The sequence below is a fragment of the Melospiza melodia genome, chromosome 30 (assembly GCF_035770615.1).
Source record: "Melospiza melodia melodia isolate bMelMel2 chromosome 30, bMelMel2.pri, whole genome shotgun sequence".
NCBI classification, from domain to species: domain Eukaryota; kingdom Metazoa; phylum Chordata; class Aves; order Passeriformes; family Passerellidae; genus Melospiza; species Melospiza melodia.
This window is the reverse complement of record NC_086223.1, coordinates 1,829,398-1,835,873: the sequence shown is the minus strand read 5'-3', so window position 1 is coordinate 1,835,873 and position 6,476 is coordinate 1,829,398.

Genomic DNA, 6,476 nt, shown 5'->3' with positions numbered 1-6,476 from the left:
AGAATAAAGAGAAAATCCAGAATTACAGAATAGTGAGAAAACCCAGAATAATGAGAAAGTCCAGAATAAAGAGAGAACCCAGAATTCCAGAATAATGAGAAAACCCAGAATTCCAGAACAATGAGAAAACCCAGAATCATGAGCACCAGGAATGGATCTGGGAAGGGTTTGGAGCAGCGAGAATGGATCTGGAAGGGTTTGCACCATGAGGAATGGAGCTGGGAAGGGTTTGGAGCACCAAAAATGGAGCTGAGAAGGGTTTGGAGTGGTGGGAATAGATCTGGAAGGGTTTGGAGCCCCAGGAATGGATTTGGGAACGGTTTGGAGCACCAGGAATGGATTTGGGAAGGGTTTGGACCATGAGGAATGGAGTTGGGAAGGGTTTGGAGTGGTGGGAATGGAAATGGGAAGGGTTTGGAGCAGCAGGAATGGATCTGGGAAAGGTTTGGAGCACCAGGAATGGAGTTGGGAAGGGTTTGGAGCACCAGGAATGGATTTGGGAAGGGTTTGGACCATGAGGAATGGAGTTGGGAAGGGTTTGGAGTGGTGGGAATGGATCTAGGAAGGGTTTGGAGCACCAGAAATGGATCTGGGAAGGGTTTGGAGTGGTGGGAATAGATATGGAAGGGTTTGGACCATGAGGAATGGATCTGGGAAGGGTTTGGAGCACCAGGAATGGATCTGGAAGGGTTTGGATCACTAGGATTGGAGCTGGGAAGGGTTTGGATCACCAGGAATGGATTTGGGAAGGGTTTGGAGCAGTGGGAATGGAGTTGGAAAGGATTTGGAGTGGCGGAAATTATGCTGGGAAGGGTTTGGAGCACCAAAAATGGATTTGGGAAAGGTTTGGAGCACCAGGAATGGATCTGGGAAAGGTTTGGAGCACCAGGAATAAATCTGGAAGGGTTTGGAGCAACAGGAATGGAGTTGGGAAGGGTTTGGAGCACCAAAAATTGAGCTGGGAGGGGTTTGGAGCAGCAGGAACGGATCTGGGAAGTGTTTGGAACACCAGAGATGAGGCCATCAGTGAGTGCTGGACATCAGCACTGGTTTGACCTGGATTTGTTGATTTAAAACTCTTTTCCCAGCCCAAAAAATCCCATGATTCAACAACTCCACGATTCCAACCCGAAACCTTGAATCAATTATCACATTAATTCAATTTTTTTTGTTTGTTTTGCTTTTTTGGCATTTCCATAGCACAGCCCAGGCTGTTTTCCCTCCTTCACCAGCAACTTTGGGAAGAATTGAATCCCTACCCAAACCAGAATTTCCTGAGTGTTTTTTTTTTTTTTTTTTCCAAAGGAAAAATCTTTTCCAGGAGAGCTGAGAAGATCATCAAGCCGAGCTTCCCGTGGCTCCAGCGGGTGATTACCCCGTGCTGAGCTGACAGCTTCCCATCTGCCTGGGGCTGGATGCTGCATCCTAAAGAGCAGGAGGAAGGAAAAGCAGCAATTCCAGCAGGAGGAGACGGGCTTGGGATGCCCGTGGATTATCAGGAATAAACTGGTTTTGGGGGGGGCTTTGGTTTCTGTTTGTGTGCAGAGCTGGAATTTGCAGGAATACACTGATTTTTTGGGGGGCTGTTTATGTGTAGAGCTGGAATTGTCAGGAATACACTGATTTTTTGGGGGTTGATTTCTGTTTATGTGCAGAGCTGGAATTTTCAGGAATTTGCTGAGTTTTTGGGGATCATCTCCGTGTGCAGAGTTGAAATTCTGAGGAATACACTGATTTTTTGAGGTTGGCCTCTGTGCAGAGCTGGAATTCTCAGGAACTCACTGATTTTTGGGGGTTGATCTCTGTTTGTGTGCAGAGCTGGAATTTGCTGATTTTTGGGGCTGATCTCTGTGTTCAGAGCTGGAATTTCCAGGAATACACTGAATTTTTGAGGCTAATCTCTGTGTTCAGAGCTGGAATTTTCAGGAATACACTGAGTTTTGAGGGTTGATCTCTGTTTATGTGCAGAGCTGGAATTTGCTGATTTTTGGGGCTGATTTCTGCAGAGCTGGAAGTGTCCAATGCTGTCACCTCATTAACGCAATTAACTCATCGTGTTAATTACCCCAATCACTGCAGTGTTTGTGTAGGTCCAGCTCTGGGGTGAAAACTCAGGAAATCCTTAAAATTCTCTCAGCTGTCCCAGGATCCTCCAGGGTAATATATAAAATAAAATAAAATAAAATAAAATAAAATAAAATAAAATACAAATAATAATAAATAAATATTAAAAATAATAACAAATATATAACGACAAAACAAATTAATATAATATAATATAATATAATATAATATAATATAATATAATATAATATAATATAATATAATATAATATAATATAATATAATATAATATAATATAATATAATATAATATAATATAATATAATATAATATAATATGATACAATATAATACAATACAATGTAATACAATGTAATACAATGTAATACAATGTAATACAATGTAATACAATACAATACAATATAATACAATATAATACAATATAATATAATATAATATAATATAATATAATATAATATAATATAATATAATATAATATAATATAATATAATATAATATAATATAATATAATATAATATAATATAATATAATATAATATATAAACACCTCTGTTTATTTGATTTTTTCCCCCAATGGAATTTCTGGTAATTTCTAGACATTTCAAAATTTCTAGAAATTTCTATCATTGTAAATAAGGAATCTGGAATTTTCTGGGGTTTTTTTGGGGTGGAATGCAGGGCAGCAATGAACCCAATAGGATTTATGGAGGTAAGATGCAATTCCACGGAAATATTCAGTCCAATCCAAAATTAAATCAAATTTCAGGGAAATATTCAGTCCAATTTCCTCCTCCCAGGAGGCAAAAAAACCCCAGGAACAGCCTCATTTGAGGTTCTGCTGCTCTGCTCCAAAGCACATTATTTTTGTGCATTTATCTAATTTAACTTTTCAGCACAAATGTTGCAGTCGTGGTGATGTCATCATCTTGTTAATTTAAGGAGCTGCTCTCAGACGGTGCCATTTTGAGGGTGATTTTTGCTTTGTTTCTATTTCAGCTTCTCCGGAGAGAGTTCTTTTGGTGAAATTACAGGGGGGAAAAAAAGGAAAATTAAAAAACAAACAAACAAACAAACAAACAAGCCAAGAAGGAAAACAAACCTTGGAGAAAAAAAATGAAAATACAGGAGAAAAAAATTAAAAATACAGGGTAAAAATACTAGGGAAAACATTAAAATACTGGGGAAAAACTAAAAAATACTGGGGAGAAAATAAAAAATACTGGGGAGAAAATTAAAAATGCTGGAGAAGAAATAAAAATACTGGGGAAAAATAAAAATCGTGGGGGAAAAATAAAAGTACTGGGGAAAAAATTAAAAATACTGTGGAAAAAAAAATACTGGGGAAAAACTAAAAAGTACTGGGGAGAAAATGAAAAATACTGGGGGAAAAATAAAAATTCTGAGGAAAAAATAAAAATACTGGGCAAAACTTCCTTCAGAGCAGCTGCAGGCCTCTGCTGCCATCGTATGGGAGCTGCCTTTGGAGCAGCAAGGAAGGAAAATTCTCCCAGGAGCTCCAGCTGCTGTCCTGGGAGACAAAAAACTCGGCAGTTCCTCAGAGTGAGCTGCTCCTGAAACAGGATTGATAAAAATTGATAAAAAAATAAATTTTAGAGTTGTTTAAAGGTTGGAGATAAAGGCTGGAGATGAGGGATGGAGATGAAGGTTGGAGATGAGGGTTGGAGATGAAGGATGGAGATGAAGGCTGAAGATGAAGGTTGGAGATGAGGGATGGAGAGAAAGATTGGAGATAAAAGTTGGAGATGAGGGATGGAGATGAAGGTTGGAGATGAAGGTTGGAGAGGAGGGATGGAGACGAGGGATGGAGGTGAAGGCTGAAGATGAAGGTTGGAGATGAGGGATGGACATGAAAACTGAAGATGAAGGTTGGAGATGAGGGTTGGAGATGAAGGATGGAGATGAAGGCTGAAGATGAAGGCTGAAGATAAAATTGGAGATGAAGGATGAAGATGAAGGTTGGAGATGAGGGATGGAGATGAAGGTTGGAGATGAAGGCTGAAGATAAAATTGGAGATGAGGGTTGGAGATGAAGGATGAAGATGAAGGTTGGAGATGAGGGATGGAGATGAGGGACGGAGATGAAGGTTGGAGATGAGGGATGGAGATGAGGGATGGAGATGAAGGTTGGAGATGAGGGATGGAGATGAAGGCTGAAGATGAAGGCTGAAGATAAAATTGGAGATGAAGGATGAAGATGAAGGTTGGAGATGAGGGATGGAGATGAAGGTTGGAGATGAAGGCTGAAGATAAAATTGGAGATGAGGGTTGGAGATGAAGGATGAAGATGAAGGTTGGAGATGAGGGATGGAGATGAGGGATGGAGATGAAGGTTGGAGATGAGGGATGGAGATGAAGGTTGGATATGAGGGATGGAGATGAAGGATGGAGATGAGGGATGGAGAGAAAGATTGGAGATAAAAGTTGGAGATGAGGGATGGAGATGAAGGTTGGAGATAAGGGATGGAGATGAAGGATGGAGATGGGTTTGGTGACGCTCCTGTGGGATCACACCTGTGATAACCCAAAACCCAGTGACACCCAACACACCTGCGGAAACCCATTCTAGCAGCACCCACACCTGTGGCACCCCATCCCTGCTCAACCCCACGTCCAAGGTACACCCCACCTGTGACACACCATCCCTTCTGAACCCCACATCCAAGGCACACCACACCTCTGACACCCCATCCTTGCTGTACCCCACACCTGTGGCACCCCACACACCTGAGCCTCCCCGCCCCAGGACGCGCCCACACCTGCCCCACCACACCCCACGTGCCCGAGGACACCGGGTCACCCCGGAGGACCCCCGATGTCCCCTTGCCCCGCCGGACCCTCCCGCCAAATCACATCAGCTCCCTCATTGTTTATTCATTAAGGGGCGTGGCCGAACGAGCGCGGCAGGTCTCGTTATGGAGGAAGGGGCGTGGCTAAAAATTTTAATATTCATGAAGGGGCGGGAACAGCGTGGGCGGGAAAACCCGCGCGCGAGCCGCTCGCGCCCCGCCCCCTTCACTGCCCCCCCCCCCCCCCACTCGCCGAAAGGGGCCGCAGGCAAAAAGGCGGGAAAATTATTAGACAAAATTCGCATAAGTTCACCTAAAAAGGGCAAAAAGTTGCCAATAACACGAACGAAACGCGGCTGGAGGGGCGTGCTGTTGTTGTCTGTGATAATTTCCTCCCTCCAACGCGTCTGTGGCTGCATTGGCAGCTATCAAAGAGAAACTTGCTGTGTTGGTTTTAATATTTGCCAACATTTCTGAGGCTCCCAAACACAGCTGTGCTGCCTGTACACACCCGCCTCTGCTTCTAGGACCACAACCCCTTTTAACCCAAATAGCTAGCAACATTTGACTGGAATAAGGCTTTGAAGAGTTGAATTTTAATAATAATAATTTAAAAAACGGTGGTTGTGGGGTTTCTTTCCCCCTCAGGGACACAGGGTTCGGTGACCCCCACACCCCCATCCCCTGCTGCTCCCTCAGAGTTGCTGTGGGCGCCCGGCCGGGGGTGTTTGTGGAGAGGGGGTTTCCGTGAGGTAAAAAACGGCTGATAAAGTGTTTTGTGTGAGTATCATCAACTGTGAGACATCCTCTGTTAATTTTCGGTAGGTTTTGGGGTGCAGATCCCCCATTTCAGCCCTTTAGCCATGAAGTTTGGTAGCTTGGGGGAGAGGGGTCATGGCGGAGGCCACAGCCTGGCCCATCCTTTGGCCTAAAGGTCGTAGCCCATCCAGATCTGATCCAAAACCACAGGCAAAAGGCCAAAAATAACCCAAAATAGCACATGTCATCAAATATTGAAGCTTGAGGAGCAAATCCAGGCTGAAGTGAAGGAAAAAGGGACCATTTTTAGGGTTTTCTCCTCTGTTGGGAACCAGCTCCCTCACACCCCAACCCGGCCACCATCAACAACAAGGCCAGGAACCCTCAGCTCTGCTTTATACTCCCATTATTCTTCAATTTAGGAGGTTTGGGGACCAATTTCCACCATCAGTCTTACATAGAGCCTTTATCATGAATAAAACCACTCTTTTTTAACAAAAATTTTCAGTGTAGGTTAAGGGTAACAAGGTAACTCCATGGGTGAACACAGTGTTCTAAGGCTTGTCATTGTCATCCCCCACTTCAGCTTCAGCTTGAAAATGGTTATTTTATTTACTTCTATTTTCTTCCACTCTATTTTATTTCCTTTTTATACCACAAAAGACGAGAGAAAATCGGGAAAAAACAAATACAAACCCCCACGGGGTTAATATTCAAAGCCACTGGGTTTATGCTCCTGGTGATGAGGAAGGGAAAGGGAAACATCCCAAACCAATCTCCAGAGTAAACACCTTTTTTGCAATAAATGTTTGCCAAATGCTTAACACAG